At 43.5% G+C, this 18879-nt stretch overlaps 1 protein-coding gene across 5 annotated transcripts in view; it reads right to left on the reverse strand.

Annotated features, from left to right (window-relative positions):
• The window catches only part of ZIC3 (Zic family member 3), a 64930-nt gene that overhangs the window by 38674 nt on the left and 7377 nt on the right, over window positions 1-18879 (reverse strand). Inside the window, exon 4 of one of the 5 annotated variants that reach the window (XM_039382405.1) lies at window positions 11593-12451. The exons of 3 other annotated variants lie outside the window; for them this stretch is intronic. The gene's annotated coding sequence lies outside the window, so the exon portion shown is untranslated. Of the gene's footprint in view, window positions 1-11592; window positions 12520-18879 lie in introns of those variants that run through there. One more of the 5 variants, XM_039382404.1, reaches the window with a different exon arrangement.

Raw genomic sequence — 18879 nt, forward strand, 5'->3', positions numbered from 1 at the left:
ATCCCAAGGGACATGGGAAAGGGGCTGCACATGGGATATGTACACACACCACATCAGACAATGCAAGCTGTGGAAGGGAACACATTTAGCCCCACAGAAGTCTCCTCCCTGAGTTTTTGCAGATAAAAGCAGACACTGATAAACACAAATATCTTCAGAGTCAAGGTTACCCTGGTGGTTCATTTGTCTGTTTAATGATCATGCAGACCCAGAAGAGCATAAATCCCATGACAGTAGCAAAACATGCATGAATTTGCAGAAGGATGGATACACAACCAACCATAGTAGATCCCCCAAAAGCCATCTCCTAAAAACAGCCTCTTGGACCATTTACTGTTATCCCAACGGAGAACCATTAAGTCACAATTTTAGGGTAGAAGCAGACATGCAATAAATATCCCTATTTTTTGTTTATTTCATGCTGCAAGTCACAGTTTGTTTAAACAAAGAGCAGTTGTCTTTGTCACTGATTCAGCATCTCTCCCTTAATTCTGTGCTAGATCTGGGCACTCAAAAGGAAGGAGGCTATTTGCAGCAACACAGTGGTTAACAGGAGGCTGAATTTCCACTCCACAATATGATATCCTGAAATGACAGCAAAGAAAAATGAGTTGCTACTAAAATTGGAGATCAAGTCAAAGTGCCATTAGTACACAGCAACACAAACTCTGATCTTCTCTGGATCAGGAAAGCAGCTGTATTTAAACTCTCTCAAAGTGAAACTACATCTGGTGTCTTTTATTTTTTTTGCTATTTTAGGTTGCAGGCAGGGTCACCCAGATTACAGAGCACTCAAACTTTGTTTCTCTTTCAACAGATGGAAGGTATACAGTCAAGCCCTTTTTAAAATCAAATCAGATATGTTTTTAGGCCTGGAAAGGGAAGATTCCTTCCGAGTCTCACCAGCATCAACAAAGCAGAGCTGCAGGTCCAGTGGCCATCTCCTTGGGACAGTCACAAGAAGCCACTGTACTTCCACCCACTTACAGATCAGCTGAGCCTACCATTACCCTGCTACTTCCATCCTGCTTATTGCAATGAATAAGTATATCAATAATTAACAGCAAGTTAAGAAGATGATTTGCACTTCTGTAGGGCCCTTCCTCTGAGGAGCTCGTTAACAGCACAACAGCCTCGCAGAGCCATTGTTCTCCATTTCACAGACAGGGCACTCCAACCACATCCAGCACTGGAGTGCCTCCTCCAACCCACCAGCAAGGAGAGGCCAATGATGAACACTCAATGCTGTATCAACCAGGCTGCACTTCACTTAGTGGGAAAAAAAAATACCACCAGCACAGGCTGCCTTCCCAGCCACCTTAAAATCAGTGATTGTCTTTAAAGCTCTCTTCTCGTGAGAGAAGAGGGTTCCTTTTTGCTATGCAACATTGAAAAGACAAGGATTTTGGGGTGGCAGGCAAAGTCAAGCACAAGGGGAAAGTGGTTATTTGTAAATAACCATATAGCTATGCATGGCTTGTGAACCATGGTTAATTCAATACCCACACGTGCTCATTAGAGCTATTCATGCGCCTACTGCAATCAGCTTGTTTACACACTTATCAATGACAACTTTCAGATTATTACTTTAATTAAGAAAACCCCTTCATTCATTGGGATTATATCACCAAAACTCCTTTTCCACTGGGGGAAAACTAGTACTTACAGGAAGACAACAAGCTGAGCTAGTCAGTACAGCTGCCAGTTGTTATAGGGAGTTCATGCTTTGAGGAGAAAGACACAGGGAGCCAACATCAGGTGCCTCCACCACAAGCAGCAGGAGGCAGGACTGTGATGAACCAATTGTCAACTATATGACCTGCAGTGAAGAGGCTTCACAGCAAATCCTGTGGGGCTCTCTCACTTCTGAAGGAATATCCTATCAGGAGTGGCACCACAGCCTCTTTATACTCATTCCTGGTGCTGCTGTTTCCTGGGTGCCCTACCAGCAGGATGTTACAGAACTGCTAAACCTCAGAGCCTTTGGGACCTCACTGGCTCGGAGTCCCACAGTGTTCCCATATTCCCCCACATCTCCCCAAGGGGATTTGTCATCAGGTGTGTCACAGCAGGGACACTCTCCCAGCCCACCAGGGCCGGCCAGGTCCAGATTCCAGGAGCTACAGAAGCTCCTTGTTTGAACCAGCCCCACAGAAGTTTGTACCGGGGCACCAGATCCTCCAAATCTGTTACAGACACTCCCCAGAGGCCTCAGCTCAGGGAAGTGCCCTCCAGAGCATCAGAGCGGTGAGAAGCCGACCAGGAGCCATTGGTGCCCAGCACTAACCCGTGCTGCTCGATCAGACCCCACACAAAACATCTCAGCACCAACCACCTGGCGACCTGCCACTACATGAAAGCTGAATATGAGTTGACCTGATTTTATCAAAGGAATAAAACAATTCCTTACAGATCTAGTTAGACAACAAGTTCACGACAAGCCCACCTCCAAGTCAAGATTATCATCCAGTTATCTCCAGTTCAGGTGGAGCGAGATTCAAGACTCAGCTGCAAATAAACTGATTAACAACTGGTTAACTCTATCAGCATTTCCTAATATCCTCAAGTTCTATCAGTGGCAAGCCATGTGACATTATTTCCCAGGAGGGGATTTTAACATCGTTACCATTTTATAGAGCTAAAAGGGCCATGTTAATAAAATGCATAATTGAAATTTACCCCTCTTCTCATACCAAGAAGCTATAAAACTTTTGCACTGTCTGTCCTCAATATTTCTTGTATTCTACAGCTATAACTCCTTCCCAAAACAAGTTTTTAACTGACACATAAACCAGTGTATTTCTTTAGCACTTATTTCTGAACGCAGTAAATTAATCTAGGTTATGGCATCTGACTACAAAGTATTCTACAGATTGCTTTTATACATTTGCCAAATACTTTCCAAAATGCTGCATGGAATAAGTACCAGATAAAGAACAAACACTGAAAAACACTAAAAAAATTGTAATATTCATCTGTTTTTTTCCAGCTCTTCTCTGTCCTTTTTTCTCCCCCATGCATATTTCTAATTTTCCAGTATTCATACCGAAATCAAGTTCTCCCCATTGTCTGAAATTAAACCCTCAGCTATTGACACAGAGGAGATTCTCTCACACTCTCAGCAGACTGTAATAACGAGTTGTTGAAAGAAGAAGCCTTGCAGGAACTGGTGTGAACGCAGGCTCCCGGCACTTGGAGCAGGCACTGCACAGATTGTGTGTGAGGAGCACCCCAGTCACCAGCATCTCTTCAGTCTGGTTTTCTTCAACATTACCCAAGGTTTGTTCTACAAGCTAAATGACGGAACAAACTAAATCACTCACTCCCTTTTCCCCCCACTTGCATTGCAAATTTCTACTCATCTTTAATGCTGACACAAAATTCAGCAAGTGGGGTAGATTTTGTTCCCTGCTGCCCCAAACCATGACAGATTGGGTTCAGCAGTAAAACATCTGATTTTAGCAAGCCTTTGTCTCCACACAGAGTCACTGCTCCAAAGACTTTACATCTGGACAGAGTGATCCAGAGCCCTCAGAGCATCTTGTGGAGCAAATGACTTTATATTAATAATTATCATATCTATCATCTGTATAACCAAGCCCCATCAAAACCTCTTTCCAGGTCACTAGTAGGTGGCCATGGAGTCATTTTAAATACATATCTACACTAGTAATTCAGGGGAAGAGCAACTTCTGGAAATTCCTCAATTTTTTTTTTGTCTACTAGGTGGGAGGGGAGGAGGGGTGCTTGTCATGACCAAGTTACAGGAATCTTTTGATAGAAAAATTCTTTTCTGGAGAGTTCAGTAATGCATAGAAACCATCCCAGGCTCTGTTCCTGTACTGTAACTTGGAAAGGGTGAAGACACTGATGAACAGAGCAAAACAAACATGATCCATGTTCCACAACAGAACAGTCCAAAACAGCCTCTGCTGATCCAGCCTAGTCCTACCAATGCCAATGGGAGCTCTGCCATCCACTTGGATGGGATTAGGGCTCAGCTCTAACATAACTAGCTCAAGTGGAAACCACTACGAGGCAGAAATAGAAAGCTATGGGCCGGATTCTGTCACCTTTAGTCAACCCTCCCTCCTCCACCTCAGGCAAACACAATCCTGGCCACTAAACCAGCCCATTTGCTGCCTAGCAGATTCTTAGTCCTTGGCACTGGATACCCGGGATTTACAAGCCATGTTTAGACATAAATAGAGATCAGTCTCCAGGCAGGATCACAGAAGGGCAGACCCAGCGCGGCAGCCCAGCGCTGATGACACTGATTAAGAAGGTACACTCGGAGGGCTGAACCAGCAGGAGACTCAACCAGTGCTGGCACAGCACTGGCACCAATGCCAAGGGCAGAAGGAAGAGTAAAGCCCCAGTAAGCACCCTCAGCATGAGAGAGGTTAGCTGCTCTGGGCACTCGCAGTGCCCCAGATGTCAGAGCGGGTCGGTGCCGGAGGTAGCCGGGCTGCTGCGATCCCGGGGTAGGGCTGGATAACAATGCAGGGCACAGACAGAGCAAGGGCTGGTCATTAAAGCTTGAATAGGCAGAAAGGAAAAGGAATCTCCTAATCATTTCCTTTAGCCATCTCAGCTCCTCTCCCATCCTTTCCCCCCTCCTGGCCTTTTGAAGATGCTTGCTAATAAGTGTTAACGAGTTGCCTGACAAAGGAGGAGGGGGAGGGGGAAGACGCTAGCGAGGAAGAAAAGGGACCAGACAGAGGTCTGTGCATGCCATGGCAGATTCTGGATGCTAAGGATCCCCGGGACAGGACCCCCACTCCTGGCAGGCTCATTTCAAGCTCTGACCTCTCTGACTGAGCTTTTTAAATTTTTTGTATTTATTCATTTTTTTTTCCCCTACACGCCGCATGTCTCCTTTTCTTTCTTCCAGTCCATCTGAGACACGCCTGCAGCTTGCACTCACCAGCTCACCACTGTGGCAGTGCTGCCACCTTCTTCAATTCCACCGCTTGTTTTCTCTCTCCCTTCATTTCAGCCCTCTCTGATGTGAGCCACAACACAGCTGCACACACTGAACACCCTGGGCTGCCCTGTTTTCCCCGACCCTCCTGCCACAGCAAGAGTAAGCCTGTCCCGCAGCCCAGGCAAGAGACTCACATAATACTCTGCATTTTCCAACCACCTCTACAGCAGCTGCTCTTTCCACCTTGGAGGGTTCACCATCTTAGCCAGATTTACCCCTTGCAGCCTTAAATGCTAACATTCCCATTCCTCACAGCACTCATCCTTTGTATGGAGGGGCTGTACCTCCCACCAGAGCATCCCTCTGGACACAAAATGCTGCTATTCCTCCGCCCCTCTAGGAATCACTCACTTGATCAGTAATTCACATCACTTTTGCACTGGACCAGCAACTACAGAAGATTGTCAGAGAACAGAGTATCAGGACAAACATCTTTTCCCATGAGAGTTTATCTCAGCCAGCTGCTGGCATGGCTCCATTCCCACAGTCCATCACCCAAGCCAACTAATCCACCCTCTCTGACAGGAATTGCAACACCAAAAGGAGATATCACAGAGCCTGAGGACCACCACCATTCTGCTCTCACCTTAAATAAGGGAGCTCCTCACTGTAAAAGCAGCACCTCAGCCCTTTTAGATGCACCAGCAGGACTTCACAGAAAAGTGCAAAACATAGCTTACCTTGCCTAAATCTGTAACAACAGCTGAGACACAACTCCCCAAGCAAAGCTGCCCCTGCAGCAAACCCTTCTCCCAAGGCAGTATTTTATACAGCCCCCACCCACCCCAAAGCAATCAGTTCATTTCTCCCAGCTGGCCCATCTCTACTCTCCTACAAATCACTACCTGCTGCACAGGACTTGCTCTAGTTGGTACCAAGGGACTGATTAACTCCTTCTCTGCCAGCCACTGGAGATTTGTCTAGCTTATGCCAGCTCCCCAACTGTGTTTTCTCTTCCCAGTGCCTCTAAGATCAAAACGGTCTCTCCCTGCCACAAACACATATGGGGCTCTGTCTACATAAGGAGGTCATCTGGCTGTTCACCTCATTTAGAAAATCATTGACCTCATTTATATTCCTAAATGCAAATCCAAGCTTCAAATGTATGAAGTGGTTCAACTCGAAATCTCAGCCCTGAGGAATCTCCCCGACCTACAACTCTTCCTATTGACCACAGACTGCTCCCCATTTCTTGTGCCAGCAGAAAGAAGGCAAAGCCAGACTCACCCCCACACACACACTATAACACCATCAGGAGGTATTTGTGCCAGCTGAATATAGCTTCAATGGAGTTACAGACTAAATGAATTTAACCCATAACTTTGTTTCCCACAAAGCACAAACGAGACCCTCAACATATGGATATTTCTTAAGGAAGTGATTTTCTGAGAACAATAGTGAACTTGAAGAGACTGACAATGCCTCTTTAGTGGTTTGGCTAGTACAAGAAGGTTATCAAGTTGTCCCAGGAACGAAAAAAAAAAGGAACACTGAACTAGATATGCAATTTTTGAACTGCCAGAAAACCATTGATTTAGTATCTAATCATATCATTGTGGTTTTACTCATTCATGCTCAATTCATCAAGAAAAGCAGTTCATTCATTTAAAGAACCAGGCATAAAATTTATATATTGACTACTCTGTTTTATTGCCAAAGCCTACTGTATTATACTCCAGTTTTATGTGCATTATAATAAAAAGCATGTGTGAATTCTCATATTTTAAAACAGTGTGCATCCTTGTGGTTTGAGTTAATGCTTTTGAAAATGGTCTTCACACGATGTTATCTGAAAATAGAATCTAACTATGATAAAACTTTAACTCTTAAGATGTGATATAATAGCATTTTGTGATAAAAAGAAATCCATTTTCAGAAATGGGGTTTCAGCCACAGGTACAGAAAACATTTAAAAAATATAAAACTTCTAAGGAGGCAAAGTAAAGACCAATTCACTGCAGTACAAACATCATTTCCACTAAGGAGAAAAAAATACTTTAGAAACTATAGCATGGGGAAAAAAAATGGTAATCCCAGCCAGGTTGAAAGGCTAGAGGGTGTACACCAATAATTAATCATTATATCTTACCAAAGAAGGGAAAAAAATATTTTTCAGCCCAGGTACAAGTTAATATTAATATACCATTGCATGTGAGTACTATATAAATGGAAACTGAAAACATGCTGTTGGCAAATGGCAGACTTAATCTCTGTGTTCTCCATATATAATGAAGTCTGCAGTTGCAGGAGGATTATGAAACAAACATTTGTTCCCATTTTACTGAGCCTATTTATCTGCAGTAAATATCAGCACCAGAGATAAGAATAATATCCACTTTGTGTTTTTCAGGACACCATCAGAGAACAAGACCTCCTGCAAATAATGAAAAGAAGATGAGGGTAAATGAAGCTCTAAGTATTTGTGCAACATAACATTCACATTACTTACGTGCTGAGAAATAGTACTTATGTCAAATGCTGGGTGTGATTTAACCATTTGTAGTTCCATATTTTTTAGACTAGCTCTGTGCACTTGAGGATGTGCAAGAAGTGACATGTTTATAATATGACAGCCTCTGTCATATAAATAGCAGTGATACACCATCTTCATTTGCTTCACTGCTAACAGGTGCTACCATCTCCAGTCTTCACCAAAGGTCAAATGCAGCTTTCTTAGAAATACTGAGCTCTATTCCGCTAACAGACTTAAATGCAAATGTTTGGGGGTTTTTTTCTGCTGAAGTATTATTCTATTTAACAGTCAAGTCACAGTATGGCTTATTGTTAGAACATATTACCCAGTCCATTAATTACACAGCTACCTTTCCATCATCTAGAAAAAATACCCCCAATTACAGGTTACTAAATAACCTGTTGTTGCAGCACAGTCAAAATTAATGGGGATGTAAAAAACAGCAGTGTAACTCCCCTGGCCCTCCTGAAGTTAAACCAGGATCTTTTTTGGCCCGTTAGTCTAAGGAAGACAGTGCTCTTCTTGGGTGACTGATTTTTAGTGACAATTACTAAGTAGTTGTCATATTCTGAAGTTGCTCACCCTGCCCTCCAGGGACAAAAGGCCCACTTGAATTAGTATTTGTGTTGAAGCAATTGGAGCCTGACTCTGTTGCCCTCCTGCCCTGAGGTTCAGAACCAGTGCCTAATCACCACCCTGATGGGCTTGTTTGGTTGTAGCACCTAAACACTGTAGTCATGGACATCCTCGAGCCAGCCCTCTGCTTCTCAATGCTCTTTGTAGGTAAAACAGAAAATCCTGTAATTAAGAACCAGAACCTGGAGCTTCCCATTTCCAGGAGAGACACCTGGACTTCCAAGTCCACACCGGATCACACCCTGAGGCTCCAGCAGTACTTAGAGGTAGTACATTAATGAACTTCTTAGCAAACCATCCATTGCACAGTGACAGAAACTCCAGTCCCTGGTGACATTGTGTCAAAGCTTCAGTATGCATCAAGTGACTCAAAATGACACTCAGCTACATAAAACACAGCCATCTTCAGACCATTTCATTTTCATGAAAGAAACAGCTATGACCATGCCACCTTTTTTTTTTGTTTGTTTGTTTCCAACTGTTAGACTTCATTATATTCCACCCAAACGGCTGCTAAAAGGAACCCAAGGTTTCACATGGAAAGAGCAGCACAGAAAGTGGATTACAGCCACTGAAAGGAAGAATGGGGACCTCATGAAAAATGAGTGTATGGTTCCCCCTGTGACAAGATATGAGAACTCCAGCCAAGTCTGGAAACCCTTCTGTCATGTCTGGTTACTTCCGCTGCGTATTGTGTCCGCCAAAACATGCTCCTCTTTCGCACAAATGGGAAATCTTTACTCTTAAGTGAATCTAGGGCAGTATCTAATGACACAGCCAAGCAATCCCAGCACTTCACCTTCCACAGGGCGTTCAGAGCAGCAGACGAACATATCAGTGACATGTCTGCAGGAAGAGGCACAGGCAGACACACTTTCTCCTGCCCTCAGACAAGATAATAGCTGAGACTCACCACCATGCTACTGCATTAATTCTTCCTGACCAAGCTGTTCTGGGTTTAAGCAGCTTGGAACAGGCAGTAGGAAATGGGGCTGCCTGCATATGCCCTGAGGGATATAGCCAGTGTCTAACAAGGACTGCAGCCCATATCAGATCTTTATTCATGGGAGCTTCCAAAGTGGTAATGGAGTAGCAATACCTTTGCAGGGATGTTTTCCATCTGTGCTCCCACTGAAAAAGGCACGTGCTGAAAACAAGCTACAGCACATGATGGCTCTGATGTTTTTTCCCTTTCCAATCTCTCTTGAATCCTGCTGTTATGGTTTGTTGTTCACAATTAGGATACAAATGAATCGTGGGTGTGTAATTTAACCAATTCACTGCAACATATATGAGAGGATTCACTGTTCACAGAGCACAATTATGTAGTGAGTTTGGAGACCTATATCACAGCCCACTGCATCATACCTGAGCAGTAGAAATCAGCTCCATCAAATACCTGGTTTTGTCTTGGTTAATATGCCTATTCAGCAAAGCAGGGGCCATCAGGAAGATTTAAGCATATACATAAAACTAAGCATACATCTAAGAGCTTTACTGAATGCATGTCCCTTGCAGCCTTGTGATAATCATGTATCTTTGCAGAAACAAAATGTTAATGAGTATTCGTCAGAATCCTTTTTGCTTCACATTAAAAATACTCTTTGTGCAAGTGTTCCCAGGAGAACAAGGAAGAGAGGATGGAGATTTCACAGCTCTCTGAAGGCTTTTATACAGCATTCATCCTATTTTGTCCAACTCAATAGCAGCTTCTGCTTCAACCACAAGTTTACGTCACTGTTGCTACTACCCCCTAAAAAGGCAGATATGGATTCACACTAAAAATGACTGTGATGAAGACAAATTTGGCAGAGTATCATCATGTAAAAGAGAGACAGAATAGACTGTGTGGGGGTTGTAAAAGAAAAACAGTGGGTGACCAAGAGTACAGGCAGAGAATAAGAGCACAAAGCCAAGCACATTTAAATAAGCCCAATGACAATCTCAGATTGAGATCAGTTTTGAGCTGGCTGAAAGAGGCTTGGAGTGGGAAAACAAACTGACTCTTGATGTTTTGCTTACTGCAGTGTCCAGAAGCTGGTGCATCTTCTTGGTGAAAACATATAATCATATCAAAGTAATTTCTGTTTCCCTTCTTAAAAGGAAACAATCTGCATGTCCCAAATTTTGATGAACCACCTAGTTTGAAAGCAGTGAGGCTCCAGAGCAAGAAGACGGAGCAGCTGTTTTCCCTCAGGGAGCAGAAGTGACATTATGACTGCAGTTAAAGACACTGAGGCCAAAGAAAAACTGTGTCTGAACTTCAGGTTCATGCTCACACTTCAACAGGTTTCAACAGAAATCTAAGGACATATGGTGTCCTTGACTCCAATGAGTCAAGTTTTACTTGACAGTCAGTAGTGTGACACCATCCTCCAGCACTCAGCCACATCCTGGGGCTTTCCAGCTCTTCTCAGACATTTGGGTCCCATAAACAAACAGAAACGTTTGTTAGCTGTGGAGGCTCCCTGGGGAATGCCCTCCACCACATTTCCCACTTTCCAGCCCCCACAGCCGACCAAGACTTTTGAGTTTCAGGCTTTGAGCCTGAATTAATGCCCACGGCTTCCCACTAATTCCTCTATGGTACTCACTTGGAGAAAAGCACCACCGGAGCAAACACTTTCCCAAATATTCCAAGGGTGTTGCATCATCTCCTGACAAGCATTAAGAATAGGGGAGTTTGAAAGTCAAATTGTGCCCTCAGAAAGAGTGGCCACTTAGCTGTGATAATGCTGTGCGGGCAGCGTCTCTCCAATTGCCTTTCATGCAGTCCCAGTGGTGAAGCAGCACACAGATCCCCATTATTAGCAGCTCTCCAAAGTATAACAGACAAACTGTAGCCTGGTAATAATTATTAATGAGAAGAATATTTTGTACTTTCAGATTTTTGTTTCTATGACAAACAGATTTTGAATCATCTCCCAGCCAAAGGCGTAGACAGACAGGTACTAGTAATGCAGCACCAAAAAGTGCTTGTTTGGATCAGGCACAGCTCAGATCCTAAGAGCTGTCACCAGACCACAGAGCAAGAAAAGCCATGAACCCATGATGTACAGATCTGCTTTTCAACCCTGAGGAGCCCTGGCAGTTCGAGCGCAGCCACCACTGGAGGGATTTAGCAGTGCTCTTGTTTGCTGCTTTCTGTCACTCCTCCAAGCGCCAGCTCAGACTTCCCCAGCCTGTCTCCTAACTGCAGGAGCGCGGTGCCCTCCCGAGCCCTCCCCACCCCTCTCTCAATGCCCTAAACTGACTGACGGAATTAGATTTGTGGAGTGAACTCAGTTGCTTTTGATCTCTATTCAAGGTGCCATCAAGGGATCTTAATAGGTAGTATCTTAGCAAACGCTTTAAGGCCTGAAACCGTCATTAAAGAAACTCCTGATTCTCACACTTGTCTGAAAGAATAGAGGAGCAAGCTGGCTTCAAATGCCAGTTGACAGATGGGAAGACATATGGACTATAGGATTGCTGATCTAAAGAGTCAGAGCCATGGTCAGGCTGAGGAAACATACATCTTTATTTTGATGTTGACCTCAAAGGGAAGAGGTCTGAGCCAACAGAAAGGGGAAAGGGCAGAAAATATCACAAGTCTGAGGCCAGGATTGCTTTGAACTTGAGGACAAATAACACTAAACGGTACCAAGTTGACAAAAAGGCTTCTTGACACTCCGTGTCTACAAATTTAGCAGTCTGACCCAAATAGCTGCTTGATGCATTTTCAGTAACGAGCCGAGTGAGGATCAGTAATGCTGATGCAATCTCTTGTGGCACCCAAGAAGTTTGTCATTTCTTCCAGCTCCAGCTATTCACAGAGCTCCGGCATGGAGCAGGATGAAGGCACATGGGGGCACTTTGGGTTAAAGACCTTGTGATTCTTCTGCCAGCCTTTGGAGCCACTGATCAGTGGATCCCTGCAGATCACTTCTCGTCGAGTCCTGTATTTGTTTCTCTACTGGCTCTGTATGGAAAAATGTATGACCCCATCCCAAGTAATTAACATTGCATATAGCATTTTCTATAAAATTCCCCCTGGAACACTTAACTGTATTCCTTTCCAGCACTGAAAAAAATGCTCAGGATAAAGTTTAGACATTTGGAGACTTCTGCTGAATTTAAATGGCTGTGCAAGGAATCCGTGAAACAAATGAAGGGACAGATATCCCATTTTCTTCCCAGAAAAAAAGCAGGGCCTTTTAGTTCACTGTCTTTCTTCATGTCGTCTTTTTATCACAAGTGTGCACTGATGACACTACTTTAATGCAGTCTGTTCCAAGAGATTAAATTGAATGTCTGTGTAGAGTTTCAGGGCTCAGCAGCATAGCATGGCAGCTTCGTTTCACATCTCCGGGACACTGGGCAGGCATAAAAATAATTGCAGACTCAGAAACGATCAAGGAATGTATCCCGGCTGCAACAGATGCTGTATTAAAAGGAAAGACAAAAGCCAAAGTGCATAATGAATTTTAAAAGATTTCTTTATCAAACATGTCATTTGTTTGAAGGACTGAATTGCTGGCATCAGATGTGGCAGATCAGCTTGTTACCAAAGTGAAACATGAGGACTGCTATGCAATGGCAATTGATGAGTCAATTGAAATCACTGATGTTGCTCAAATGCTCATCTTCATTTAATATGTCAGTGGTCAGAAGTTAACCAAAGACCTTCTGTTTTTGTCGCCACAGAAGCAAACCAAAGGCTACAAAACATGGTCTGCTAGCACTGAACCTCAGAGGCCTTAAAATACTTAATGGAAGCTGACGCTCCAACTACAGTTGTCTGTGAAAAATAATTTTTGACATAACCCTAACAACTGAACTCAGGCTCTTGAGCATCAGTGCCTTGTCCATCAAACCATTCTCTGAGCTGCATTAAAAGCAAGATATTAAAATGGCATTAGATTACCCAGAAACACAGTTGGCTGTCTAAGACTGACACCTATTCCTTTTGTTGATTATTTCTACTCTCTCTTTATGGGGATGTTGTTGAAAGGAACAGTTTGCTAAGTGCTTGGATGGTTTCTTGGTTGATAAAAATACAAATAATTCTTGGTAAAATAAAAAAAAACTATTTTAAAACTCCTTCCACCTTCAAAACAAAAACAAAGCAAAAAAAACCCCCAAAAACCCCAAAATAAAAACAAACAAAAAAAACCCCACAAAAAATGTTCAAACAACACAAAACATCAAACATATTTTCTCCATCTCTCCTAGCCATTTCTAAGTTATCTGGACTAATTTCTTGGTCTTGATACAACAAGTTTAAATAATCTTGAAAAACCTTTATGAGTTTAATTCTCCTACTTTAGAAACCCAGAACAAGAAAGCCGAAAAGTGTGACTTCATACAGACCAGTTTTCAACACAAGCACCCATCTGGATTTTTCACTAGAGGAAAGAGCAAACTGACTGAGAGTGTGAAAAATCTCTCTCAGGGTCTTTGGGACATGATGTGGAGATTTTAGTGCAGACAGGCAAGTTTCCTCTGAGCTTGGTAAATAACCCCTGGCTAAACTTGCTGAGAACACACAGGCAGATTTAACTAGTTGGGGAAAGCTTTCAGCATGGTTTGCTCTACAGGCTGCACTGCAACTGCTTTTTTCTGCCCCAATATTCCCATTTCTCCTGCTGCCAAGGTCTGATGGGAGCAAGAGGTGAGCAGCTCCAGGATCTGCTGCTGGCTCCCACGGGGCCAACCCAGCAGCAGGAGAAGTTGCTCCATGCCTAAAGAGACACAGAGCAGACCCTGTGCCTCTGCCCATGACCAGCCTGCAGTCTCAATACAGCTGCATCACGATGCCTAGTAAACGCTCTGGGATTTGTTAAAAATGAGGCTTTTCTAATATGCTGAAGATGACAGACCTCAAGTTGTCATATATTAAAATGGTGCGTACATTCCTTCCTCCGAGTAACCAATAATGGGACAAAAATCCTTGCCAACTCCAGTCCGTCCCTCCTGCCAAGGATTGTTTGAGCTCAGCTCATCCATAGTGCCCCCATTGGGATCCAGATATAGATTAACACAGTTTTGAAATGCACAAGGGCCACAATCATGCAAGGCTTGATCCAACCCAGACTGGAGTCCATGGAAAGGTCTGCATTGACGTAAGCGGATAGAGCACAGCACCATCGCTCCTGCTGCTGAGAAACCAGCCCCAGTCCCTCCCCCGTGGCAGGACCCCATTGTGGCCTCCAGGAACAGAGCGGAGTGGGAGCCATGGGGGAGCAGGAGGGCAACAACAGCTCCCCAAGGGTCCCTCTGGTCCTGAGCCTGGTGGGCACAAAGCCGCCTGCGTGAAGCCAGCCTGTTCCTCCCCACTCGCAGCTCGAGTCTGGCTTGCCAAGGGACTCCGTCACCAGCCACATCCCAAAGCCCGGGCACGGGAATGGCACCACCAGTGCCCACGCACTGCACCCGGCCAACAGCCACGCACAGCTGCATCCTGGGAGCCAAAACTTGTGTAGCGTGGAGGGTTCCTCACCCCGAGCACCACACGCTGCTTCCCACAGGGCAAATCCTGTGCACGTCTCCAGAGACTCACACACTTTTGTGGGGGCTCTGCCTGAACAGCCTGCAAATGCAAAAGGCTCAGCTGGATGTATTCACACACAGGGACAAGGAGCAGCTCCTCGCTGCTGCACCAGCCCGGCCGCCTTTCACTAGACTATTCCTCCTTCGCCAACCCACATCTCTTTTGTTCCTCCTTTCCTCATTCCCACGTTTTTGTGCTGCCCTCTCAGGCATCCCCTGCGTTACCCAACAGCCTCCCCTTCCACACTCTTCTCCAAGTTTGCTTCTCAGCCATCATTTCTTTGGGATTTACTGCAGTCAGAGAAGCAAGAATTGAAATAGGGAAATACCAGCCTTGGGGCCCTCTCCCCTTTACAGTCTCTGGTACTTGGTATAGAGCTCGCAGGAGACAGTACCAAGCCAAGGGGGGCAGCATTCATGCATGCACTAGCCCCCAGCTTGGGGCCTTCTACTCCATCACAGCAATAAAAAACTACCCATTCAAGTCCTTTGTCTTAAAGATTTCCATCCTGGCTACAGCAAGTGCAGATTTATTGGTGGGAGCAACTGCAGGAGGAATAGTAAACAGCGCGCGCGTGCGTGCCGATGTGCCAGCGCACGGAGGCCGTGCCTCCACCCAGCACGGCACAGCCTCACCACAGTCAAGATTAAATATGTGACTAATATAAAATGGGTTTCCCGGTGCTTTAAAAAAATAAATAAATATTTCATCTGGCATCCTATTTCATGACATACGCGGCACAGTCGGAGCTTGGTGGGGATGCACGGATGGGGGAGAACTGAAGCCAAGAGCGACGGCTGACTACGCTGGGTCTGAGGAATCAGACACCTGCCTTATTATGAACAGTGATGCACAGCGTGGCCTCTGCTTTCTCACAGGCCTCCACTCACAAAAGCTAAATTGCACCACCTGTGCCTCCCTCTGCCTGCTACCATCCTGTTTAAAGGTGCAGCCTCACACCCCCGCCAAGCCTGGCCAAGGGGTGGACCTCAGGCTTCCCACCCCAAACTTCCCGACCCTTCCACAGAGGCACACAGAACGCTTCCACACTTGTTGACACTTCAAAATAATACGTTGCTAATGATAAAATCAGCAGCCACATCTTTTGTTGACTTCTGTAGGAATTTCACTGGAGAAAGGATGGCAGGACGCGACTCCAAGTTCGCTGAGTGACATCTTATATTTTCCAAACCATCCTCAGATTTTTCATAACATCTAGCAAGTGAGTTGCTGACAGAAGCAGGATGGTTGCCTGTTTGTTGGGCAAGAATACTTTGGGATTCAGTAGAATACCAAATTTGGTAGAATGTCTTCCACTTTGGTAGAAGATATTACAAACAACTGTGCATTTTAACACGTTTTCACATTACACATCATTCATTCTGGGGAGGGGGGTGGTGATTGTTTTGTGCAGACAGCTAGCAATGTTTCCAAGAATGAAAATGTTCATCGAAAGATAATGAAAACCAGATATTTAGTAACATTTTCATTTTGCATGTTTAAATATTTATAACTATGTTCATAAAACCACATGTTTGCTCTCCTAACGCTCTAGTGATTTTGTTTATGAAATGCAGTATTTCTCCAATGCCCCTTCCTTGCATCAGCTTCTCCTCAGAGCACAACTTACTAGTGTTGCTCTACTGACAAACAGCTTTTTTTGTAAAAGACTGTTTGAGATTAAGAACAGAAAATTAATGAAAAGAAGAAAATATATTTTCAGGACATTAATGTTTCACTGATGCATACGTGATTTAAAACTTTGTAGGGGGCATTTATGCTGGTTTAATTCTTTCAGTGCAATTTATGGTCAATCTGGAAAGAAACTATTTATTAATCTACAGCAAAATTATGAAATTTAGAAATATAAGTGTGATAAAACTAAGGTGCTGATACAAACTATTGTTCTCTCTAGAACAATTTTTTTTCCTAACTTGGATGAAAATTCAATTACAACAAAGAACTTTGCTTTAATGCTACAGTTGCTCAAGTTTGTGTTACAAATTTCTCGAGTTTGAGTTATAAATTTCACAGCCTGAGACTGGGACTACTAGGCTTAGAAGAGCCCACTGTACTCTTCTCTGTCCTCTGACTACAGACATCATGGCATAGCTTGCAGGGCTCATTCTGGTGTATTAAACATTCAGAGAGACCACGGCTGCGAGGCGAGGCTGGCAGAGCTCGGCCCCACAGCTGGAGACCCAATAAGTTCTTTATCAAATCATAATTCTTAAAATTCCCTATGTCACCTCATAATTTAAAAAAGGAGCTAATGTTTTAAATTTTTTTTAAATTTTCTTCTCCTTTTTTTTTTTTAAACATTTACAACTTAAGGTTTTTGAAAGGGTCAGGGAACTCCTCTGAAATCAAGTCCTCAGCAACAGAGAAGTTTTATTTTAATTTCAGTCCAGTGTCCTCCTGAAGGTACAGGGAGGGTCTTCGAGGGGCAGTTTCAACTCCTTTGGTCCTTTGCCTGTTTTCTGCATCAGCAAAGAATGAAAAGGAAACAGAAAAAAAGGAGCAGATTGCAATGATACATTGGTATCTCATTTTAAAAACAAAATAAGTGGTGCTAAGCCATTAAGGCAAATCACTCCACTTACTGTATTATTTTAAAATACTTCTGCAAGATTAAAAATTAAATATATATTTTACTGCTGCAGTTTTGTCAATTGTTACAATACTGGCAAATAGCCTCATTTTAAAAAATGTAAGTCAAGCTCTAGAATCATGAAATTACACAAAAATTTGAGCTCCACTTTAAAACACAAATATATGCCCCTTTAGCCTTGTAGGTGTCACCAAAAGAAAAAAAAAAAAAAAAGAAAAAAGAGGCAAAATAAAATCTGGACAGTGAGGCTCACAGCACTTAAAAAAAACAGCAGAAAAAGAAAAAAATTGTCTACTTTCTTTTCCTTTCATAATCTTGTAAAATTGAGCAAGTCCATTACAAGTGTGCCTGGAACATGATTTTTAAATATTTATGATTGGCAGTTTCAGTACATTCTTGCAGCATCTTCTTTCTAGTAAAAGTAAATATTTTGGGGAAAATGAGTATTCTGGGGAACATCTGCCTTCCTCAGCACCAGGAGCCCTTGTACCAGTGAGCGACCAGAGTCCAGTCCTTGCAAATTCTGCACTCTACATGCGTCAGAGAAACTTCAGTCACACCATCTGCTGCACAAAGATTTTTCTTTTAATTAAATATAATATTTAAGTGCAAATTAAGATTTTTCCTATAGTTAAGAAGGAGTTTCACCAATCTCAACACAAGCTTTACTTTTCTCTTGAGTTTATCAATAATCCCTGAGAAGTTCAAGTCCATGGATTTAATAGGGTGCTAAATGCAAACAAAAAAAAATGTTTATTTTCAGTAAGAACACACTGAAGGGGTGGAAAGCTTAAATTCAATGTCATTCTATTAACACAGCTAAAGAATAAACAGGAAAAAATTAAAATAAGGAAAAAAGTGAATGAAAAAACAATATCTTCTTGCTCAAAACAGAAGAATCATGCTATGTAAACTACAGAAAGCAGAAAAAAATTACTTTAAAAAAAATACAAACACCAGATTTTGCACTGAAATAATGTCTTACTGAAACTGAGGGGAATTTAAAGATGATATAAATAAGTGGGTGATTTTATTTAAAGCAAAGACTATATGCTAACGCACTGCCTCTTGAGCCTTTCTGGCTGGAGGTACATTTTCCAAAGTGGTTATTCTCTGTGGTATACAAATACAGCGAGCCCATGGCTAGCAGAAACCAAAATCCCAGTGTTTTCTCCCCTGCTGTGACCCTCCCAGCTAAAGGTATCCGCCTGTGAATAAAGCCCAACACTCATTTCTGCTCCAAAATCCCACCCAGCTCCCTCTGGAGCACAGGGAGCGGTGACACCCGGCACCTGCTGGGGCACAGTCCCGGCACAGGCTGCAGAGCAACACACCTTTTACCCCCACACCAAACCCTGACGATGTTCCACTTTTGTCCTGCCCACAGACCAGTTTCTGCCTGAACAACAGAGATGGAGGTACTGGAAGCCAGGTAGGGCAAAGCCTCCTGGAAAGCTTCGGAATCTCTGCCCAGCCCCTTGCTCCACCACACCAAGTGCCCCAAAACCTCACTAAGAGCCATTTTGTAGCTGCAGGACTAGCACAGGCCTAAACTGGGATTATATGATGCTCTGAAAAACAGCAAAAACAAGGGAATAGCCCTATTCTGCATGTATCCTTTATGATCCTCGCCATTAAGC

Source organism: Pipra filicauda, unplaced genomic scaffold, assembly GCF_003945595.2.
Source record: "Pipra filicauda isolate LSUMZ 115617 unplaced genomic scaffold, ASM394559v2 scaffold268_size1050017_pilon, whole genome shotgun sequence".
Lineage (NCBI taxonomy): Eukaryota > Metazoa > Chordata > Aves > Passeriformes > Pipridae > Pipra > Pipra filicauda.